The sequence below is a fragment of the Nicotiana sylvestris genome, chromosome 3, assembly GCF_000393655.2.
Source record: "Nicotiana sylvestris chromosome 3, ASM39365v2, whole genome shotgun sequence".
Classification (NCBI taxonomy): Eukaryota; Viridiplantae; Streptophyta; class Magnoliopsida; order Solanales; family Solanaceae; genus Nicotiana; species Nicotiana sylvestris.
In genome coordinates, this window is record NC_091059.1 from 12,246,735 (window position 1) to 12,272,784 (window position 26,050).

Genomic DNA, 26,050 nt, shown 5'->3' on the forward strand with positions numbered 1-26,050 from the left:
TCAGGAGGCCTTAGACAAGGTTAGGATTATCCAGGATAGGTTTCGTACAGCTCAGTCCAGGCAAAAGAGTTATACAGACTGCAAGGTTCGAGATGTGGTTTTATGGTCGGTAAGCGGGTATTGCTCTGAGTGTCGCCTATGAAGGGCGTGATGAGATTTGGGAAGAAGGGCAAGCTTAGCCCTAGTTTCATTGGTCCATTTTAGATCCTTGATCTAGTGGGAGGAGTGGCTTATAGACTTGCATTGCCGCCGAGCTTATCAGCCGTGTATCTAGTGTTTCATGTGTCCATGCTATGGAAGTATCACGGCGATCCATCCCACGTGTTAGATTTAAGTACTGTCCAGTTGGACAAGGACTTGTCTTATGAGGAGGAACCGGTAGCTATTCTAGACTGGCAGGTTCGTCAGTTGAGGTCGAAGAGTCTTTCTTCTGTTCGTGTTCCGGGCGCATAGTCGGAAAGCTTAAATTAGAAAATCTGTGAAAAATGATAAGTTTTGACTGTAAAATGAATAAATTTGACCTCATCAACATTTTTGGTAAACAGACCCGAACCCGTGATTTGACGATCCCGGAGGGTCCGTAGGAAAATATGGGACTTGGGTGTATGCCCGGAATCAAATTCTGAGGTCCCAAGCACGAGAAATGAATTTTGAAAGGAAATTATTTAAGGAAAATTGAATTGAAATTTGCTTAGAACATGATGGTATCGGGCCCATATTTTGGTTCCGGTGCCCGGTACAAGTCTTATATATGATTTAAGATGTTTATGTGAAATTTGGTGAAAAACGGAGTTTATTTGACGTGAATTGGACTTCCGGTTGAGGAATTATGAACTTTGAGAGTTCTTGATGAAAATATTGAGTTTTGAGGTTTAATTCATGATTTTACATGTTATTTTGATGATGTGATAGCGCGAATAGGTCCACATGATGTTTTTGAGTTAGTAAGCACACTTGGTTTTGAGTTCCGAGGGCTCGAGTGAGTTTCGGGATGTTTTAAACTTAAAACCAGAAGTTACAGGTCTCTGAACCCACCAGTGAGGTCCGCGGTCGACCTTGTGCGGTGGAGGCTGTGCGGCCGCGGTCGACTTTGTGCGGTCCGCACAGGGCGCTATTGTGCGGCCGCAGTCGACTTTGTGCGGTCCACATATGGCACTGGACCGCAGTACCCTCAGGAAGGCCTGTGTGGCCGCAGTCTATTTTGTTCGGTCTGCACAGGGGTCTGAGAGGGGTATAAATAGACGGGATTTTCAGTCATTGTGCATTTTTCAAAACCCAAAAAAACATAAGAGGTGATTTTTCAAACAACCTTTCTTCTCCAAATCAATTGTAAGTCATTTTTACTAGTTTTCTTCAATCATTAACATCTTTTAAAATGATTTCAACTTCAAATCAATGATTTTCATGGGGGAAATTGGGTGTTTTGGATAGAACCTAGGTTTTTCAAAATTTAGGGATTTGGACCTTGATTTGAGGTCCGATTTCAAAACAAATTACATATTTGAGCTCGTAGGGGAATGGGTAATCAGGTTTTGGTTCGAACCTCCAATTTTGATCACGTGGGCCCGCGTGCAATTTTGACTTTTTGGGTAAACACTTTGGAAAACTCATTTTTCATGCATTCAAATTGATTCATTTAGCGTTTATTGATGTAATTAAGTAACTTGTGGCTAGATACGAGCGAATTGGCGGTGGAATCAAGGGGTAAAACTATAATCGAAACTTGAGTTGTGTTCGAGGCATCGAGGTAAGTGTTTGGTCTAACCTTACCTTGAGGGATTAGGATTTGTGTCTTATTTGCTATATGCTAATTGTGGAGTACGACGTATAGGCATGGTGACGAGTATCTATACGTTGGTATCAAGCATGCCCGTTAGTCTTGTATTATAATTATTATGACTCCGTTGTGGTTTATTGCGCTTCATATGTTATTATCACCATTGTTCCCTTGCTGGGATGTTTGTTCGATATTATTGTTCCCTTGCCCGGATGTTTGTTTTGATAGTATTGTTCCCTTGTTGGGATGTTGTTAAAATATTATTGTTCCCTAGTTGGAAAGTTGTTATATTGCTCTTGTTCCCTTGCCGGGATTCCCTGTGATTATTGTTGGCTTGTAAATGAAACGGGAGCGAGTGGTACGCCTACCACAAGATATAATGAAATGGGAGGGAGTGGTACGCCTACCACAAAATATAATGAAATGGGAGCGGGTGGTATGCCTATTACAAGATATAATGAAATGGGAGCGGGTGGTACTTCTACCACAAGATATAATCAAATGGGAGCGGGTGGTACGCCTACCACAAGATATGATGAAATGGGAACGGGTGGTACACCTACCACAAGATATAATGAAATGGGAGCAGGTGGTACGCCTACCACGAAATAAAATGAAATGGGAGCGGGTGACACACCTGCCACGAGATACAGGAATTGGGATCGGATTGCACGCCTGCAACAAGATATGAAAAGAAAATGAAATCTGCCTTTGTTTTTCCTCATTCTTATTAGTGGTTGATTTTGATTCCTTCATACTTCCCTTGATGTTCCGATTTACCTGTTATTTCCCCGAAGCATGTTTCCCCCTCCTATCTTTATTTGGTTATTTTTGTATTTCTTTTCCGCCGTATATATATATATATATATATATATATATATATATATATATATATATATATATATATATATATATATAATTGTACATGTTTATCTGGAGTCTGGTCCTAGCCTCGTCACTACCTTGTCAGGGTTGGGCCAGGCACTTACCAGCACATGGGGTCGGTTCTGCTGATGCTACACTCTGCACTTATGTGCAGATACTGGAGCAATACTGGGTCAGCAGCAGTAGTCCTGCAGGCGTTCGCTGGCCCGACATCTCTTCTATCAGTTATTTTGTTCTGTTATCATTGTATCCGAGACAGACAGTGTTCCTTTTTTCAAACTTTTGTATGTAGTAATCATAGATAGTCCGTGAAAGTTGTGACACCAGTTTCTGGGTAGAGGCATATGTTGATTTCCGAATTATTTTGGTTTATTTTGTTTAAGTCTTCCGTTTAATCTCATATTCCGCTATTATTTAAATGTTTGTCACCTATTAAAGCAAGTTGTTAAAGGGATTAAAATAAAGAAGTAAAGAATTTTCTAAATTTCGTGGCTTGCCTAGCTTCTACGAGTAGGCGCCATCACGATTCCCGAGGGTGGAAAATCCGGGTCGTGACATATACAATTAAAATATAGTATTAAACTCAAAATAATATAATTAATACTCAAACGATGATTAAAAGTATTAGAATGTAAGGCAACAATCAGTAAATATATGTATTTTTTGTCGAATATCAATACTTAATATTCTAATAGACTTTATTCTTGAGTCCCAACTTGATTACTCTTTTTACTCCTATGATTTATAATTTTTTAGCCTTTGCTTAATTTATTCTACACTGCAATAGAATATTGGGATGAATATTCTTGCTACCTTTCATGTTCCCTTGATTCATCACCTCTTAAACAGTAAAAATACCTAGAGAGTTTCACGAAAGGCTTCTGCAAGTAAGCATGTTATCGCAATTTAATTTCTACTAGCATCTCTTATATGACGTTTTACAAAAATTGATAATTAAATAAATTGTATCGATATCAAAGAAAAACCGAGATGATTTGGTACAATTTTAAAAATTTTAATCTTGAATATACAAAATAGAGTAATTAAAAAATTTGTACGGTATAAATTTTATAAAACAACTAGTCGAATCGAACCATTGCATCACCTAATTTAATCCACTAGATGATTCCCAAGTTGGTATCGGTTATAAAAAAAACCTCTCACCGATTGTGACACTTTAACTAAACTCATTTCAATCCACGTTCCGACAATATATTTAATATTGTGTGAATTCAATGTAAATTGGCTAGTTTTACGTGGACTGTCAATTATCCTTTTTTGCGTGTTCGGGATCAGCATTATGAGCAAGCTCACATAGGCGGATTCCACTAATCCCAAAACCTTAATTTAAATATCTTATTAGAAATTTTAGTCCGAGTTTAATTTTCTATCAAGAGGACATTCTAAGAGTGGAAGATGTAGATGATCAAGACATTTAGTAGACAAGAATATAATCTCTCTGACTATAGAATTTGATAAATGGCTAAATTTCACAAATAATTTTTACTCTTAGAAGTTAACCATGGCATGCAGGAGAAATTTGCATCGTTGAAAGTTGTAAGAGCATCCTAAAATTTGTCTAGCAGTAAATAAAACTTGTCGGAGCATAAAGGTAATGAAAAGGAGAACTTGACTGAAAAATGATCAAAATCCAACAACAGCCACAACCTGAAAGGTGAAGACAGAACATTAGCATATTTAAGTGCACTAATAAATAAAAAGATATTCTTGTTCCAATCGAAACTACATAGAACATGCATAAGAACAAACAATAAGATAAGGAGCAACGAATGACGCCTACTGTGACGACCCAAAGGGTCATCATCGGTCTCTAATTGAATTCTGTGTCTCTGAGGCCTTGAAAACCTCATTTAGGGTTGCCTTGATTTGTGTGCGCAGTCCGGACGCTTAGCCGGAAAGCTTAAACATGAAATTCTGTGAAAAATGCTAAGTTTTGATATTAAAATGAATAAATTTGACTTCGGTCAACATTTTGGGTAAACGGACCCAGACCCGTTATTTGACGGTCTCGAAAGTTCCGTAGAAAAATATGGGACTTGGGCGTATGCCCGGAATCGGATTTCGAGGTCCCAAGCCCGAGAAATAAATTTTTGAGTGAAATTGTTTTCTTGAAATAATTAAGGAAATTGGAAATGAAATTTGATTAGAAGACTATGGTATCGGGCCCGTATTTTGATTCCGGGGCACGATACAAGTCTTAGATATGTTTTGAATCACTCCTGTAAAGTTTGTTTAAAAACGGACGTCGTTTGACGTGATCCAGACCCTAATCGGGAAATTTATGTTTAAAAGAAAATCTGAGAAAAATTCATTGATCTTGAGGCTTAATTCGATGTTCATGATGTTATATCGTTGAGTTGACCACACAAATATGTTCGTAGAGTGTTTTTGAGGTAGTGTGCATAATTGGGTTAGAGCTTCGAGGGCTCGGATGAGTTCCGAGTAGGTTCCGGGATGATGTAGGCTTAAAAGACCAGATGTTGCAGGTTCAGGAAATTATTGCAGGCCTCTGAACCCTCTAGCGCGGCCCGTGAGGAATCGCGTGCGGCCGCGGAGGGGACAGCGCGGCAACGGTCGCCTTAGCGCGATCCGCGGTGGGTGCTGTGCGGCCACAGTCAACTTTGCGCGGTCCGCGCGGGGCAAAGATCCGCAGGTCTTTAGGAGGGGCCAGCGCGACCGCGATCGGCTTAGCGCGGTCCGCGATGGGGGCTTTAAAGGGGTATAAGTTCACGTGAATTTCAGTTATTTTTACACTTTTCAAAACCCCAAAACATAAGAGGCGATTTTCTAAATAACTTTTCTTCTCCAAAACGATTGGTAAGTGATTTCTAACTCATTTTCTTCACTCCTTAACATCTTTTAACATGATTTCAACTTAAAATCAAAGATTTTCATGGGGAAAATGGGTGTTTAGGGTAGAATCTAGGTTTTCTAAAAAATTGGGGATTTGGACCTCAATTTGGGGTCCGATTTCAAAACAAATTATAGATTTGGATTTGTGGGGGAATGGGTACACGGGTTTTGGTCCGAACCTCGAGTTTCGACCACGTGGGCCTGGGGGTGATTTTGACTTTTTGAGTAAAATTTTGGGAAAACTCATTTTCATGCATTGGGATTGATTCATTTAGCACTTATTGATGTAATTAAGTAACTTGTGACTAGATTCGAGCGGATTTGTGGTGGAATCAAGGGGTAAGGCCACAATTGAGGCTTGAGTGTTGTTCAAAGCTTTGAGGTAAGTGTTGGTCTAACCTTAGCTTGAGGGATTAGGAGTTGAGTCTTATTTTCTACGTGTTAATTGTCGAGTATGACGTATAGGCATGGTGACAAATGTAGGTACGGGTATTATGAGTTCTTGGTCATGTCATTCGGGTTGACAAATGCCCCAGCAGCTTTTATGGATTTGATGAACCGAGTGCTCGGGCCTTTTTTGGATTCGTTCGTGATCGTCTTCATTGATGATATTTTGATATATTCCCGCAGCCGGGAGGAGCACGAGCAGTAGCTCAGAGTGGTTCTTCAGACTCTGAAGGATAGTCAATTAGATGCTAAGTTTTTGAAGTGTGAGTTCTGGTTGAGTTCAGTGGCATTTTTGGGTCATATTGTATCCGTAGAGGGTATTCAGGTTGACCCGAAGAAGATTGAGGCGGTCAAGAACTGGCCTAGAACAGCATCAGCTACAGAGATTCGGAGTTTCTTGGGATTGGCAGGCTACTATCATCGGTTCGTTGAGGGGTTTTCATCCATTGCAGCCCCGATGACCAGGTTGACTCAGAAGGGTGCCCAGTTCAGATGGTCAGACGAGTGTAAGGCGAGCTTCAGAGGCTTAAGACAGCTCTGACTAAGGCACCGGTATTAGTCTTGCCCACAGGTTCAGGGTCTTACACTATTTATTATGATGCATCTCGCATTGGGCTTGGTGCAGTATTGATGCAGGAGGGCAAGGTCATTGCCTATGCTTCGAGGCAATTGAAGATTCATGAGAAGAACTACCCAGAGCATGATTTAGAGTTGGCAGCCATTGTTTACGCATTGAAGATTTGGAGGCATTATCTGTATGGCGTGGCATGTGAGGTGTTCACCGATCACAAGAGTCTTCAGTATTTGTTCAAACAAAAGGAATTGAATTTGAGGCAGAGGAGGTGGTTGGAGTTGTTGAAGGATTATGATATCACTATCTTATATCACCTGGGAAAGGCCAACGTGGTGGCCGATGCTTTGAGTAGAAAGTTAGCCAGTATGGGCAGTCTTACTTATATTCCAGTCGGTGAGAGGCCGCTTGCTTTGGATGTCCAGGCTTTGGCCAATCGATTTGTGAGGTTGGATATTTCTGAGCCTAGTCGAGTATTAGCTTGCACGGTCACTCGTTCTTTGTTATTGGAGCGTATCCGTGATCGACAGTTTGATGATCCCCATTTGTGTGTCCTTAGAGACACGATGCAGTGTGGAGGTGCCAAACAGGTTACCTTAGGCGATGATGGAGTTCTAAGATTGTAGGGTCGAGTTTGTGTGCCTAATGTGGATGGGCTTCGAGAGTTGATTTTAGAGGAGGCCCATAGTTCCTGGTACTCTATCCATTCGGGCGCTGCGAAGATGTATCAGGATTTGCGGCAGCATTATTGGTGGTGTAGAATGAAGAAAGATATTGTGGCACGGTGTTTGAATTTTCAGCAAGTTACGTACGAGCATTAGAGGCCTGGTGGTTTATTTCAGATGATTGAGCTTCCCGAGTGGAAATGGGAACGGGTCACTATGGATTTCATTGTTGGGTTTCTGCTGACTCGGAGGAAGTTCGATGCAGTTTGGGTCATTGTTGATAGGCTGACCAAGTCAATGCATTTCATTCCTGTGGCAGTTTCCTATTAGTCCGAGAGGTTAGTTGAGATCTATATCCGAGAGATTGTTCGCCTTCATGGTGTGCCGGTATCTATCATTTCGGACCGAGGTACGCAGTTCACCTCGCACTTCTGGAGAGCAGTTCAGTGAGAGTTAGGCACCCAGGTTGAGTGGAGTATAGCATTTCATCCTCAGACGGATGGATAGTCCGAGCAGACTATTCAGATATTGGAGGATATGCTCTGGGCTTGTGTTATTGACTTCGGAGGTTCGTGCGATCAGTTTTTGCCTTGAGCAGAGTTTTACTACAACAACAACTACCAGTCGAGTATCTAAATGGCTCCTTACGAGGCTTTATATGGTAGGCGGTGTCGATCTCCGGTTGGATGGTTTGAGCCGGGAGAGGCTCAGTTGTTGGGTACGGATCTGGTTCAGGAGGCCTTGGACAAGGTCAGGATCATTCAGGATAGGCTTCGTACAACTCAGTCCAGGCAAAAGAGCTATGCAGACCGCAAGGTTCGAGACGTGGTTTTCATGGTTGTTGACCGGGCATTGCTCCGATTGTCGCCTATGAAAGGCGTGATGAGATTTGGGAAGAAAGCCAATCTTAGCCCTAGGTTTATCGGTCCTTTTGAGATTCTTGACAGAGTGGGAGAGGTGGGTTATAGACTTGCATTGCCGCCTAGCTTATCAGCCGTGCATCCAGTTTTTCATGTGTCTATGCTCCGAAAATATCACGGCGATCCATCCCACGTATTAGATTTCAGTACTGCCCAGTTGGACAAGGACTTGTCCTATGAGGATGAGCCGATATCTATTCTAGACCGACAGATTTTTCAGTTGAGATCCAAGGATCTCCCTTCTGTTCATGTTCATTGGAAAGGTCAGCCCCCTGAGGCTTCGACCTGGGAGTCCGAGTCCGACTTGCGGAGCCGTTATCCTCATCTATTTTCCGACTCAGGTACTTCCTTCTTTTGTCCGTTTGAGGACGAACAGTTGTTTTAGAAGTGGAGAATGTGATGATTTGGGTCATCACCGGTCTCTAATTGAATTCTGCATCTTCGAGGCCTTGAAAACCTCATTTAGGATTGCCTCGATTTGCGTGAGCAGTCCGGGCGCGTAGTTAAACATGAAATTTTGTGAAAAATGCTAAGTTTTGATATTAAAATAAAGAAATTTGACTTCCGTCAACATTTTAGGCAAACGGACCCGGACCCATGATTTGACGGTCTCGAAAGGTCCGTAGGAAAATATGGGACTTGGGTGTATGCCCGGAATCGGATTCCGAGGTCCCAAGCCCGAGAAATGAATTTTTGAGTGAAATTGTTTTCTTGAAATAATTAAGGAAATTGGAAATGAAATTTGATTAGAAGACTATGGTATCGGGCCCGTATTTTGGTTCCGGCGCCCGATACAAGTCTTAGATATGTTTTGAATCACTCTTGTAAAGTTTGGTTAAAAACGGACGTCGTTTGACGTGATCCAGACCCTAATCGGGAAATTTATATTTAAAAGAAAATCTGAGAAAAATTCATTGTTCTTGATGCTTAATTCGATGTTCATGATGTTATATTGATGATTTGATCACATGAATATGTTCGTAGAGTGTTTTTGAGGTAGTGTGCATACTTGGGTTAGAGCTTCGAGGGCTCGGATGAGTTCCGAGTAGGTTTCGGGATGTTGTAGGCTTAAAAGACCAGATGTTGCAGGTTCAGGAAATTATTGCAGGCCTCTGAACCCTCTAGCGCGGCCCCCGAGGAATTGCGTGCGGACGCGGAGGGGACAGCACAGCCGCGGTTGCCTTTGCGCGGTCCGTAGTGGGTGCTGTGCGGTCGCGGTCAGCTTTGCGCGATCCACACGAGGCAAAGATCTGCAGGTCTTCAGGAGGGGCTAGCGCGGCCGCAATCGGCTTAGTGTGGTCCGCGGTGGGGGCTTCAGAGGGGTATAAGTTCACGTGAATTTCAGTTATTTTTACACTTTTCAAAACCCCAAAATATAAGAGGCGATTTTCTAAATAACCTTTCATCTCCAAAACGATTGGTAAGTGATTTTTAACTCATTTTCTTCACTCCTTAACATCCTTTAACATGATTTCAACTTAAAATCAAAGATTTTCATGGGGGAAAATGGGTGTTTAGAGTAGAACCTAGGTTTTTCTAAAAAATTGGGGATTTGGACCTCGATTTGGGGTCCGATTTCAAAACAAATTATACATTTGGATTCATGGGGGAATGGGTACACGAGTTTTGGTCTAAACCTCGAGTTTCAACCACGTGGCCCCGGGGGTGATTTTGACTTTTTGAGTAAAACTTTGGGAAAACGCATTTTCATGCATTGGGATTGATTCATTTAGCACTTATTGATGTAATTAAGTAACTTGTGACTAGATTCGAGCAGATTGGTGGTGGAATCAAGGGGTAAGGCTACAATTAAGGCTTGAGTAGTGTTCAAAGCTTCGAGGTAAGTGTTGGTCTAACCTTACCTTGAGGGATTAGGAGTTGAGTTTTATTTGTGTTAATTATCGAGTACGACGTATAGGCATGGTGACGAGTATCTATATGTTAGTATCTAGTATGACCGTGAGTCCTTATATTATGGATATTCTGATTTTGTTGTATCTTCCATGCCTTAATGATGATTTTCTATATAGTGTAACAAGCATGTGAAAGAAATTTTGATCCCTGCACTTCGAGGAGTGTTGGCTCGAGTTATAATAGGAATTGTGAAAGTGTACGAGATGATTGAACCCCTATGGAGCGTTGGCTCAGGTGGTAAAGTGAGATGAGAAGTGAAAGTGAAAGAAAGAGAAAGAATTATTAAATTGCTCCCTTGCCGGGATGTTTGTTGCTATGTTGATTATCTCCCTTGTCGGGAAGCTGAGAATATTGATTTTGTTCACTTGCCGGGATTTAACTGCTTAATTTTGTTCCCTTGACATGATTTCTGCCATTATTTGTCTACTCTCTTGCCCCTTTGTTTGTGATTGTTGTTTGGGTAAGGAAGAGTGTTAAAGCACGAAGGGTGATGCCGTGCATTGTTTGCTATTGTAAGGAAAGAGTGTTAAAACGCGAAGGGTGATGCCCATTGTTTGCTATTGTGAGGAAAGAGCGTAAAGCACGAAGGGTGATGTCGTGCCGCACGATGTACCATTTCATGACGATTTTATTGATTATATGGTGAGGAAAGAGAGTAAAAGCACGAATGGTGATGCCGTACATATTTTTATTATATGATTGTTTTGGTGAGGACGAGAGTAAAAGCACGAAGGGTGATGTCGTGCATTTATTGATTCCTAATTCCTTGTTAATATCCGAGTTATGTTGTTTCTTTCATTACTTGTTGTTATTTGATTTACTTCGAGGTTATAGAATCCCTTACCCTATTTGCCTTGTGATTGTTGTTTGGGTAAGGAAGAACGTAAAGCACGAAGGGTGATGCCGTGTATTGTTTTGCTGAGAATGATAGTAAAAGCACGAACGGTGATGTCGTGCAAATTATTGACTTCTGATTCTTGTTGATATTCTGGCTTTGTTGTTTCTTTCTTTTATTGAGGTTTTCAATTTGGAACTGTTACCTCCCCACAGCATGTTCCCCCTTCCCACATTGACTGTTTATTTCCTGTATTTCTTTTCCGTTGTACATATAGATATTTGAACTGCACAGGTTATTTGGAGTTTGGTCTTAGATTCATCACTACTTCGTCGAGGTTAGGCTGGACACTTACTAGCACATGGGGTCGGTTGTGCTGATGCTACACTCTGTGCTCTTTTGCACAGATCCAGGTCTTGGACAGCAGCAGTAGCGCGGGGGCCAGCCTTCAGTCTAGTGAGACACTGAGGTAGCCTTGCAGGCGTCCGCAGGCCCGGCGTCTTCTCTATCTTTTATTCCAGTCTGTTATCTCCTGTATTTCGAGACAAACAACTTATATTTTTTTTCTTTCAAACGGTTGTATTTAATACTCTTAGAAGTTCGTGAGTAATGTGACACCAGTTCTTGGGTAAAGGCATATGTTGATCCTCGCATTATTGTTTCGTGTTCTTTAATTTAAGTCTTCCGCATGATTATTTAAATTCTGTTGCTTTCATGTTGTCACTGATAATTGTTAAAAGAAGAAACTGTTATTGAAGTAAGCAGTTAAGGATTGGCTTTCCTAGCTCGTATTAGTAGGCGCCATCACGACTTCCGAGGGTGAGAAATCTGGATCGTGACACCTACGTTCTCGCAATATAAAACATTATAATGTGGGGTTTTGGAAGGACAGAGAAAGCATCAAGTAAATCAAGTATAGGTTTTATAACAAGTTAACAACCATTTGATTTACTGGGTCTCAAATCTATTAGTTTTATTACTTAGTGACTTTTTTAACACATATACATTACACCACTTCGCCTGAAAAAAGTATTAAATGGTTATACTAATATTCTGCAAAAATAAAGTAATATATAGTAATGACACAACTTCTTAGCAGAGAATACTTCTTGGTCCGTTGGTCAAACTCGTGTGTAGGCTTGTAAATGTCATAGAATTGTTTGAAAATCTTTGAGCGAGTATTTTTGTTAAAAATGCCAGGCTAAGGAGAATAATTGAACCTACACCTCTCTTTGCAATAATATTCAAAAAAACTATTGGGCCAAGGCTTTCAACTTACGGACTAACCAGTTTTCGGACTGGTCATTCAAAAGTAGCAAACATTTGCAAAGTCATTGAAAACTAGCTGCTATTTTCCTACAACATGTAAAGTTCCAGCATAATATACTGGAGATCAGTGCACCTGTGTATGAACTTCCAGCATATTATGCTCAAAACGACCGATCGAGCCATTACAGGAGATATCTGGTAAAATAGAATAATAGTTACATCAACCTGAAGATGCTCAAATAAAAACAAAAATATTGAATTCCCTTTCTAAATGGATGGAAGATGCAAAAGGATATCTGCCAAGTATTACTCGTAAGTTGTTAATTCCCTTTTAAGTAAATATTTTTTAGTTTAAGTGTTACGCACTTATATGGTGTAAAGAAATGACGTAGTCAAATCATCTATAAAATAATTACAAAGTAAATTTTTTGATAAATATTACTGATAACCTGATAAATAATAACTAATAATGTTATAATATGTTAATCGAAAAAGAAAAAGTTCATTTGATCATACACGTGAAATTAACATAATTTGTATCATTGGTCAAAACAAAAACATAATTTATTTCAGTGGAAATAAGATGATCTAATTGACTTACAGTATCACAAGTTCCATCAAACTATAACTTCTTGTCTGGGTATTTTTCTCTTTTTGGTTCAAGGTATGTCATTCCTAGTGCGAAAAGTTCCTAACGCAACATTAGATACCTTAATAGTGAAACACAAATTACTACGTGGCTAAATGAAAACATGGAGATCTAATTAGTAACAACAATCACACTTTTGTATAAAGACCTTTGTGCATTAAGTTCTCTCACTACAAGAAATCCGGAAAAAAGCGACCAAAAATTTGCGATCAAAATTGGCCTGTCAAGAAAAGCGATCAAAGTTGGTCGCTAAACTGAAGAAAATTATTAAATTATTATTCTAAATATATTAGCAACCAACGTTGGTCGCTTTTTGGTCGATAATGTGGTCAAAATGTTGACCTGACTGGTCAGACTTGCTTGGTAAAATAAATATTGAAATTAGCGACCAATTTTGGTCTCATTTTGATCGATAATGTGGTCAAAATGTTGACCGGACTGGTCATACTTCTTAGTCAAAGAAATATTGAAATTAGCGACTAACTTTGGTCGCTAATCTGGGACCCAGTTATAAAATTTTAATAATTATATTATTATTTAAAAAATATTATAAAATATAAATAAATATAATTTAAAATTAGCAACCAAAGTTGGTCGCTTACGAAAAGGGAAGCAGATAGAGATCAACTTTGGTCGCTAATCTGGGACCCAGTTATAAAATTTTAATAGTTATATTATTATTTAAAAAAATTATAAAATATAAATAAATATAATTCAAAATTAGCGACCAAAGTTGGTCGCTTACGAAAGGGGAAGCATAAAGAAATCAACTTTGGTCGTTAATTTTGGACTCAATTCTAAAATTTTAATAATTATATTATTATTTTAAATATTATATACAATATAAATTAATCTGATTTAAAATTAGCGACTAAAATTGGTCGCTAATTTTAATTTTTGGATAATTAGCGACCAACGTTGGTCACTATTTTTTGAATGTTTGACCAAAATAGCCACCAACGTTGGTCGTTATTTCTAAAAAAAATTAAATAACCTTTTTTTCTATTTTAGTTTTTAAATAGTATAAACTATAAAAAAATCTTATTAGCTATAAATATTTATTTTATTTAACTATAATTATTATAAATAATTAAAAATTATAAGCATAATCTTTTAAAAAAAATTATATTAACTAGGTAATTACTTTTAATAGATTATAATAGCATGTATGTAAATGAATTTTTTAAGTTACATTTTAGTATATGAGTAATTTCATACACACGCATAAACTATATTGTAATTGATGATCAATCTTATACATTACAACGTACGAATAATTAATGAATTGATAAACCAATATAATATTATTATATGAATTATATATATATATATATATATATATATATATATATATATATATATATATACAAGTTGATTATATATATAGAAACACACACAAACACTTCACTATAATACTATAACGTATATATAACTTGTTAAAGTATATGTTTGTGTATATATATAACACACACTTCATGCTACTTTAACTACATATATAGCATGTTATAGTATATGCTATTGTATTCGTTATTTGTATTATAACAGAGTTAATGAATTACATTCATTCATCACTAGGTTATAAGTCGATGAATCAATTATAACATATTAATTGATATATATATATATATAAGAACATGGAGTGGTAGGAACACAGGGTCGGGTTCTTTTAGGTATTGATACACTTGTAAATTGATTCGCTGACTTATAACCTTGTAATGACTCAACTGGTCGTTTTGAACTTTTGCACTTTGCTAGCTAGTTCGCTGGAATAACTTGCCCCGTGTGGTGTAATATGACATATGTAAATCGTTGATTTGGGTTTTCAGGGAAATCGGAACGAATTTGGAAGAATAATTCTCAGTTTGTAGCTTGAAATTTGAAAGGTTTGACCAAGATTTGACTTGTTGTATATGATCTCGGATCGGAAATTTTATGATTTGGTTAGCTCCGTTGGGTGATTTGGGACTTAGGAGCGTGATCAGAATGCATTTTGGAAGTCCGTGGAAGGTTTAGGCTTGAATTGGCGAAATTGAGATTTCAGCATTTTCCGGTTGATAGGCGAGATTTTGATATAGAGGTTGGAATGGAATTCCGAGAGTGGCAGTAGCTTCTTTGTGTCATTTGGGATATGTGTACAAAATTTCAGGTCATTCGAGATTTGATAAACTTTTTGATCGAAAGCATAATTTAAGAGTTCTTGGAGTTCTTAGGCTTGAATCCTATGTTAAATTGGTGACCTGATGTTGTTGTGAGCGTTCCGAAGTTTTGAACAAGTTTGAACGATGTCATGGGATGTGTTGGTACAATTGGTTTGAAGTTCCGGGAGTTTCGGGTAGGTTCCGGGATGTTTTAGGCCGAAAATCATAGTTGCAGCAGGTCCAGAAGGGTTGCAGGTCTCGTAACCCACCCGCACGGTCCGCACAAAAAGACGTGCGGCCACAGTATGTGCTGTGCGGACCGCAAAAAAATGAAGTGCGGCCGTGGTAGGTGCTGTGCGGACCGCATAAAATGTTGTGCGACTGCGGTGGGGAACGTTTCGCTGGTCCTACTTCGGAAGCTCATATCTTTTGATCTACAAGGAATATTGAGATGATTCAAAAATAAAAGTTGTAGACCTTCCTGTCTAGTTTCTATAATGGTAAAGATATCACAATTTCGACATCTGTAGCGAATGTTATGGCTAAAATACTAAAACCTGTCACTGCAGAGGAAAACCTGTGCGTCCGCGGTCGTTTTTGTGCGGACCGCACTGGTTTTGTGGGGACCGCGGTCGATTTTGTGCGGTCCACGGAGGTGAAAATCTGTGGGGTACTCTATAAATATGAGGTTTTGGGTTTTATTTGATATTTTGAAGTAGAGAGCTCGGATTTTGGCGATTATTCGAAGGTTTTTCAAGAAATTCATCGGGGTAAGTGATTCTAACTCAAATTTGGCTAGAGTACATGAATCTATCATTGAATTCATGATTTGGGGTGGAATTTGGGAAGAAATGGTAAATCTTTCAAAAAATGTAAAATTATAATTTGAAGGACCAAATGGTATCGGAATTGGATAATTTTCGTATGGTTAGACTCGTGAGAGTATAAGGATTTTAGTTTTGTGAATTTTGTCAAATTCCGAGATGTGGGCCCGGGGATCGGGTTTGACCAATTTCGGGAATTTCGTGGTAATTTGATTATTTTCGAGTGGGCTTTGTTCTCTTAGCACATTTTGATGGTTTTGTACTAATTTCGGCTAGATTTGGAGCATCCGGGGGCCGATTCGAGAGGCAAAGGCATCGCGGGCTAGAATTCGGACCGGATAGAGGTAAGTAATGATTGTAAAAACTGTCCTGAGGGTTTGAAATCCCAAATTACACATCGTTGTGCTATGTTGAGGTGACTTACACGCTAGATGACGAGCGTGGGGTAGAGCACCGCTGGGGATTATGACTTAGTCCATCCCGAACGATTATTTTAATGCGTAATTGATAGTTAATTGTTTGATGTTATTATGTTTTGGGTTGTATGCCATGTTTGGGGCCTTGTGCCGACTTGTTAAGACCTTAAGGGGTATTTTTACTATCTTTCCTTACTCTATTTGTTTGAAAGCATATCCTCAGTCATGTTTTACCTGTTTGTTACTCAAATCTGGCTTTACCACTATATTCTTAAAAATGTGGAAACTGTTTTGGGCTGAGTTCCCTATTTTACTGATGGTCCGAGTGGTCGTGAGATTGATGACTAAGGTAGACTGAGAGTCTGATGGTGAGGCTAATGACTGAGAGAGGCCGAAGGCCTAGTTGTGAGGATTATATATCTATGGATCGGGCTGCATGCCGCAACAATTTATTATATATATATATATATATATATATATATATATATATGTATGTATGTATATGGATCGGGCTGCACGCCGCATCGATATGTTGGATTGGGCTGCACGCTGCAGCGATATAGCGCTTGGGCTGTAGGAGCCTCTCCAAAGTCTGCACACCCCCAGTGAGCGTCGTCGATGAGATATATGGATCGGGCTGCACGCTACAACGATATATGGATCGGGCTGCGCGCCACAACGGTTACTATGTGGTACCTATTGAGCGTGAGTGCTGAGTGTAAGTACTGATTGGTAAGAGTAAAGTCACGAGTGACTGAGAGGCTAGCCCAAGGGACGGTAGATATATATACATGCACCTGAGTGATACTTTGCCTGAGAGGCATGTTTATGAACTTATTGATTTTTACTCCTCTTTAAGTGAGTTTCTATCAAATATGTTGATTTATTAACTGCTTTCACTCATCTTTATACCGAGCCTCTGTCGAAAACATTGAATAAATGTTTCTAAACAACTTTCGTTTAAGCTGGGGCTTATGAGATGTTCAGAACTTAACCGCTAATTTATCTTTGATATTTCTACTGAGATTTTCTTGATATGAGGTATTTATGACTCCTATTTTGCCCGAAGGGCCGAATATGGTTTTCATCTCCTTTATTAAAAAAATAGTATTGAACCCCTACTGAAACCATTGGAAGGTATTTTTAAATGATTTTACCAAAAGTTGGATTTTAAATGAGATGATTGACTCGTACTCTGATTTGAAAGCCTCTTGTACTTATTGAGTTTAACATAAATGTGGATTCATTATTTCCTACTGCTCAGTCTTTATTTACTCTTATTACTTACTAGGTTGGAGTACTCACATTATTCCCTGCACCTCGTGTGCAGATTCAGGTATTTCGGAACCCGGTAGCGGGTGTTGGATGCTCATACGCGGAGTCATCAGGGTTAGCAAGGTGGCTACACGACGTTCGCAGCACTGCTTCCTTCCTCTCATTTCATTTATGTACTTAGTACACTTTGACTGTTTTGTAGTATTTAGACCTTGGTAGATGCTCATGGCTAGTGACACCCCGATGTCGGGCTTGTATGTTATTTTCGCACTATTCATTCAGACTCATGTTATGAGATATTGTTTAATTAAAGAATTAAAAATGACTCTTAATGATTAAGGGATTAATATGGGTGTTGTGTCGGCTGGCCTTGTCTTCACGAGAGGCACCATCATGACCGTGCCGGTTTGGGGTTGTGACAGGATATAGGATTCTTTCGGTCATCTCAGTTTTGGATTCTTCTTCAGACCCATCATTTTGAGGAAGCCCCTGCCCTTGCGGTTCTCAAGAATCAACAAACACAGAGTTTCACATGCTATACCGGCCAATCCTCCTATTTCTTCTTGCAAGGGTGTTATCTCAATGTCCCTGAAGTGGAATACGGACCTCTCATAATCCCAGAACAAAGTAGCAGCTTCTATGATTTTGTTGTTGGGTTGGATTTCCAGGAGAGAAGGTAGGTTGCCTAGATACTTCCGGACAAGAGTTTGATCACTGGAGTGAAGATCCTCCCACCAGCTTAGCCATTTTGGGTGGATGTTGGTGACCATGCCGAATCTAGGGACTTCGTGCCTCATATTTCTACAAGACAAATAAGGTTAGGCCCTTACCCCCGCCAGACTCGACTATTTAATATCAACAATTGGCATAAAGCATTTAGTTCTCCAAATAAATGCACAGAACGTGTTAGTGTCCGTTTGGGTTTTGGGAAACCCAATGGACTTTGGACAATGCTATCTTAAAAGATCATATCTGGCCCGGCTAGGTTTGTCCATGATGCATGCACAGTTTAAATAGAGAAAGGTTGCTATGGGGTTTTAGACCGGTACCCTTGAGCGGACAACTCAAGGGGGAAAGGCATGGAACTGTCGACTACACCGTTGATTGACTGGTTTTACCGCAAATATACCTTTTCAGAATTTAGGGGGTGATAATATCGGAAGAGCGCAACCACTCATTATAAGCGTTGCTATGATATTTGTTTGGAACGAGTAGAATATGATGTTGAGCATGATTATGCAATAATTAAAAACATGTTGGCACGTATTTGCACGTTAAAAAAGCAGTAAATACAACAGTTTCATAATTTAATGCAGTAATAAAAGGAGGAAACAAAAAAATAGAAGTCAGTTTTGCAATTGGAAAGGGAATTGAATGTTTAAAGAAATTAAACAAGTAATTGCACATAAAGGAGCATAAATTCACAATAATAGTCTAAAATGGAAAAAGCTTAAAAATCCCCAGTAGAGTCGCCATGCTGTTGCGCCCCATTTTTCTTGCAAAATCGGGTTTATGACATTTGGAGGGACAACTCGTTCCTTTTGGGAACTGGTTTTGCATTTGAAGATTCGCCACCTAATGATTTAGGTGCATTAGGACACTAATAGAGATTCAACTCTGAGTTTGTTTGAATAACCAGAGATTGGGTAAGGGCTTGAAATTATCCCAAGGGGAAGGTGTTAGGCACCCCTCAAGATCCACTAGTATGGTTTCCGGCCAGACAGTTATTGTGAACTTAGCAAATAGACAGGTATGAGCTCAAATATTAGGGGATTTAAACACATAAAAGAAAGAACATTTGAAAGAAATATTTTTTTTTAAAAAGAAAGAGTTTGGAAATAAAGGAAAGGGGTCCTAGGTTTATATTTAATATGGATCACCCCACATAATGTCTGGTAATCACTCCTCAAAGGGGGGATACACGTGACATTATCGCGTGGTCATCATATCCATATTTACCCTTCCCAACCCGTTAAGGTATTAAAGCGCGGATTGGTCTCGATTACTTATTGCATGTTATTACCCATCTCATTCCCATCAGTCCCGGAGGCACTTAAGACTACTAATCCTAAAAGGGAGGGATATTAGGCTGACTTGAGTTTTCAAAGGTAAAAATCTAGGCGGCATACAAAACATATAGAAGACTGCACGTTAAAGGGGAAGCATATAACACATAAGGCTCAAGTATACCTCCTCAAACAAAAACACATAACTAGCATGACTTGCACATACTTTTTGGGTTTGATTAAAGCACATAAAGGTGAGGGAAGTTAATTATTGAGGCAGATTAGTTTATTACATAACTCAGATAAGAAGTCTAAATCAGGCCTGTCTGCTGGTTGTAGCGATTAACAGAAGCAGATGCAGTTTACAGTTATTACTACAAGGCCTGCCAAAGTGTTTAGACGGGGTCCTATAGACATGATATCTACTAAGTTCAGAAGGTGATGAGACAGTAATAACTCAAAACAAAGTGTTTGAGATCCTATAGGCATGCTTGCTAAACCTTGTTAAGTAAGGGAATTAGATTATTAAAAGAAATGCAGAATGTATAAAATTAAATTAGACTGATTAGAGATTCTTCAGGTGATAATATCTACTTTTATAGATTTTAATCCCTATGGACATGATATTTAACATCGAATGTGAATGAAGAGAATCAAAATTATTTAAGAATCCTTATAGACATGATTTCTATGCGTTACTGATTTTAGATCCTTATAGACATGATACCTAACATTGCATGTGAGTAGAAACGAACAGGATTTTACTCATAGGTATGAACCCTTATAGGCATGATTTCTATATGTTACTGATTTTAATGCATTACTAGATTATAACCAGTTGTGCCCTAAAACATAGTATCTAAACGGTGACAAATGCGCAGGATTTTAGATGATCCCTATAGGCAAGTTATTTAGATGTGAAGTTGGATAAGAAGTCTTATAGACATGGTTTCTAAATGTAGTTTGAATATGCAGAAATTTAAAAATAGTCCTATAGGGATGATTTTTACCCTTGACATGCATAAAATACCCAACCCTTTTCACTAGCCAGCCTCAAATATTTATTAAAACTTATTACAAATCAAGAATACTAAATACTAAATACATCAGGAAAATACAAAGAAAAGAATTACAACCAGAGGAAGCCTGATTCTTGACTTCCTATCTTAGTTATGAGATAAACCAACTCAAATACCCTGATCTAAAGCCTTTCTCGGACTTGAGTGTGTCAGAGTTCCCTAAGGGCCTCAATGTGACCTCGAGCAGTGCTCACACCCAAGTTTTATAACCAGAATAAGGACAAGTGCAGTGTGGAAATGTCATCCCTCATGTGTCCAAGTTCAGAGGGAGCTCATAGGTCCCAAGGCAAGGCTCACATGGGGGGGGGGGGAACTTAAGTCTAAGGGGAGAGTGCAAGTGCAGAAACAAAGCTTTAAGAACTAAGGAAGTAACGAAGAGGGAAAGAAGTGCTGGGAAACAGCCATTAACACTTCAAACAAGTTGATAATTTTACATCAAAGGGGCATGAGTTTGGGAATCCATTACAAAGAGCCTATATACTTAGGCATAAGTTAATTCTGGGCATGCACAACAATAGAGAGTGCTGTCATGCTTGTAAAATCAACCAGAACACACAACATATAAGAGTAACATGGAGGTTATGATCCTAGGAGGACCAAGTTTAAGTCATGTTCAGCAATATTCAATGTTGTCATGCCCCAAACAAACCATAAGTATCAAACATATTGGGGTAGGGATTTAGGATTCATAATACATTGATTCAGAACAGGAGAAAAGAAATTACATCATACTAAATAAGGTACTGAATTAGATACAAATGATAGGCAGACAAGAAGGCAAGAATATTAAGTAACCATTTTGTTGTTGATGTTGAAAACTTAACTAGAACATACCAGTCAAAGAAGCAAAAAATTCAACAAAGAAAGGTAGCGGACTTCGAAATATAGCTTTGGCTTTCAGCCAGCTAAACAGGCCACAGTACAAGTAGTAAAGCAAGAGAGAGTGTTTTTAGTGTAAGTGTGAGTTCACAACTAAAAGTGTTCCTGTTGTGTTCGTGTCCTTGAAAGAAGAGAAGGTGCAGGGTACTTATAGCTTTTGAAAACATGTGAGAAGTAAGGTAATAAGTAAAGTTTCAATACAAATATGGAAATAATCACAATCGGAATCAATTAACCAAGTGGATCCCCTTTAATTAAGAGATCACTTGTTTAACGGGCAGTGACAGGCTCAAAATAAGGAAAGAAAATCAGTTTATAAGTAGAATGATTGTTGCCATAAAAGGAGTAGTAAAACTATCGAGTAAGTAACTCAGTCTAAGTACAGAAATATACTTATTTTGGGAAAGGATTCAGCAAAGCAAAATAAGGAAAGGAATCAACTAACCTTGACAGGCGAGTTAAATTAGAATTCATAAAAGAAAGGTTTTGAAATAAGTCACAAGATTGAAGATCAATCAAAGAAGGAACCTCAGCATATAAATAGCGTACACAAAACACTAGACATGCGAGGCCAAACCTATTGGCAAAAGAAACAGCATGCAATAGTAGCACAAAGTTCAGTAGATAGAAAACATTCGACGCATGTTAGTCAAATAGGTCAAGTCACATTGAATCAATAGTGAAGAAAAAATAGAGTATTAGAAGCATGCAAAGGTCTCACAGTAATAGATGAGAAACCTTTTGAAAAGTTAGGGTTTCAAGCATAGTCGAGTTTTAAAGTAGTAGAAACCCAGAGTTAGAGGAATCATATGAAGGAAAAGAGATTCTGAAACAAGGAACTTCAAATCGAGTCAAGTATTTAAACGAACAGTTTCAGACCCAAAACATAGGGTTTTTCAACAGTAGTAGAGCTTAAAAGATGATAAAAAAACAAATCAAACAAAACTTAACTAAACAAACACTCATCTGACAAACAATTTTTAGAACTCGACTGAGACCCCAAAGAAATTAGGGTTTTCAACAACAACGAGTTCGAAAGAAGGTAAATAGACGAGTCAAGCAAGAATTTAAACATACAAGCACATATCTTAAACATATTAAAAGTTAGAGAAGAGATTTTGAAATAATTTAACAGGAAAACCCCTAATCGGAAAAGACAAAGAGTCATTTTTGAAAGAAAAATTGAAGAAACTTCGAGAAGATGCTTAAAAGTTCAAAGCAAGCATAGATATAAAGTAGGTCTGAAAGAAATCGAAAGGTCTTAGAAATTAGGGTTTCAGAAGAACCCAAAAGCAACGAGAAAGGCCTTGAAAGTTACCAATATAACCAGGAGAGTCAAAGGTCTGATTCGAACGGCCATGGCTGGCCGGAGAAAGGGTCAAAGATTACCGGAGAAAGGCCATGAACTAAAATCGAACGAAGACTGGACTAGTGTTCTTCATAGTCTGGCCTTGAAACCATAAGAACAAACACGTAGAAGCCATGGAAGGCTGGTACAGGTCTCCGATGACCTCGGAAGGCTATGGAGTAGGGCAGATTAGGGTGGCGGCGGCTAGGGTTTGAGGGTGTTGTAGAGAGGATTTGGGAGAGGAGGGATTTCAGAGGCGGCGTATCGTAACAAATGAAGTAGGTTAAGGGGGTCTTTTGGGTTTAATTAGGAAAGGGCAGCCGGTGGCCGTTGATATAAATGATCAACGACTAAGATTTAAGGGATTATGTGGGGATCCGGGTATGGGTCAGCTTTAGTTGTGTCAGGGTCGGGTATGAGTAGAAATTGGGCCGGGGTAATTGGGTTTTAATTGGGGTAGAATTTGGGCTACAACTGAAATGATATCTTGCTAGATTTTAAATAGCCATTTTTCCTTTATTTTATAAAAAATAGTAAATTAAATTCTAGAAATACGTTAAAAGTGCTAACATGATTTATTTCATATAATTATAAATTTAAAAATACTGAACTTAATTTTTATAAATATAAACGCAATTAAATCTTAAAAGGGGCTAATATTGCAATTATATGCAATTTAGCTTTTAAAATATTAAATAAATTTGTAAAAATATGCAAAATTTATCTTAGCTATATTTTAGTATAAATATGAGAATTCAATAAATGAATCACCAAAAATAATGATTTTGAGAATTATTACTGGGTTTTGTATGAATAAAATAGGGGAACAAATTGGTTTAAAAATCTTTAAAAATTAAGGAAAAATAATAAAACATCTGGAGATACTTATATATGCATACATATGTTATTTTGAAAGTATTTTGCGTATTGAAAAATATATAGGGAAAATTGGGTATCAACAATATACCCATCGCGAATGCGGTGAACAATGACCCGGCCCTTCACGAACGCGGGACCCACATCGCCAATGCGAAGGCCAAAGTTGCGGCCTCACACCCCAACCCTTCGCGAATGCGAGGGTCCACTCGCGAACGTGAAGCACGATTTGTCTGCAACACTATAGTAGATTTCTACAATTTTCTTTAACTTGAAATGGTCCGTTCAACCATCCGAAGCTCAGCCGAGGCCCTCGGGACCTCAACCAAACATGCCAACATATCCTAAACCTCATTCAAACTTGTTCCAACCTTCGGAACGCCCAAAGCAACATCAAAACACCAAAATCACATCAGATTCAAGCCTAAGAATTCCAAAAACTTCCAAATTCCGCTTTCGATAAAAAAATCTATCAAACCACGTCCGAATGACCTAACATTTTTCACACGCATCCCAAACGACACAACGAACCTACTGAAACTCCCAGAATTCCATTCCGACCCATATATCAAAATCTCTCCTATCAATCGGAAAACGCCAAAATTCCAATTTCGCCAACCGGAAAATGCCAAAATTTCAATTTCGCCAATTCAAGCCTAAATCTACTCCGGACTTTCAAAATACATTCCGATCACGCTCCTAAGTCCCAAATCACCTCTCGAAGCTATCCGAACCATCGGAATTCACATCCGAGCCCTTTTTCACATAAGTCAACATTCGGTTGACTTTTCCAACTTAAGCTTACTCAAAAGAGACTAAGTGCCTCAAACCTTACCAAAACCTCTCCGAACCCGAACCAATCAACTCGATAACATATAATACAATTGAACAAAGCGATAAGAAATAGAAATAGGAAAAACAGAGTGGTAATTCATGAAACGACCGGCCAGGCCGTAACATAAAGGTTTTGTGTATATAACTTAAATCAGCAGCAGAGCATGGAGTTCATACATCGTCGGATTGTTATAGTATTATTTATACAAAGTTAAGATTATTTTAAATGTGTATATAGTAATTATTAAATTCCTTAGGCACAATCCATGAGTTCTTCTTATAATAATTCTATCTCCGCCGCTTCCAAACTACCAATAATTTTTGGAGGTTGGGAAGGTGCAAAAAATATAGAGATACTCCTAAATGGATGGGCTCTATCTAGTTGTTGAATGGTATTTGGAGAATACGTTAGAAGATAAAAGGAAGAACTTTTAGATTTACACGTTTCGACATAAGAGTGGTTTGATACATGCAAATTCACCTGTTCGGTTATGTTCTTTTCAAATACTCCATTGCCAGTGGTGACAAACATTCAGCACGACAAGACTTGGAAAAATACTTCGTGTCTTACCATTGGGTTAGCATTAGAATTAGAATTCTTACAGTCAGATATATATTTGGGTAAGACGTGGACATTCTAAAACTCAAGTCTAAGGAAAAGATACTGCATGTCATCTAATATGATCAAATCTTTCTGACATATCAACTCAAATATCTACCTATACTATATTACTTATAGTTTTGACAAGGAATTTCCAGTTTACTGTGGATGCGAATCTGAAGGATAAATAATAGTTTCATGATAACTGAGAATAAAAATATACTTTATTATCCATAGAAATAATGATATCGAAAACTTGGTTCACGATATCATCGTGGCTAGCCTAAATATAACGTGTACGATAATCAGAGCGGAGATATAATATTAGGTTGGAGTCTAGACGAATTCAATAGTTTTTATTCATAGCGAACTTAGTAGCTAAAACAAGTTATTGATTTAGTGGCAAGTTCTAAATTCATAAATTTCAAATATTGATTTCACCTATAATAATAATAATTATTAAAAAAAATAAAAAATAATGATAATAAAAGTGATCGACATGGGAACATTGAAGTATGAGGACTTTACAGAATGTTGATCGAGTTGGTTAGAATTATCCAAGGATATCCAATTATCTAGAAAGGTTTGATAAAGTACTCTATTAAGAGCCTGGTCTCCTCGGATGTCTTTCTGGATATAAATATGGCTTGAGTAAGAATCATAAAAAACCAGGAGTCAACTCTAATGTTAATATTGAGTTTAAGATGATCTATACAATTGTATTAAAAAATATTTAAACAATTATGTTGCTTATTATATCATTACAAGTATTAAATCTCTTCATTATAAGTATTAATTGGTAATCTGGTAATGAAAATAGTAATTAACATTCTATCACAAATTAAAACTCATTGATATTCCAGTGAATATAAATGTGTGTTTGGTATGAGGATAAAAGAATTTCACGAATAATATTTCTCCATAAAATAAGTAATTTTTTAAACTTATTTTTTGGTATTTGGCTAGTA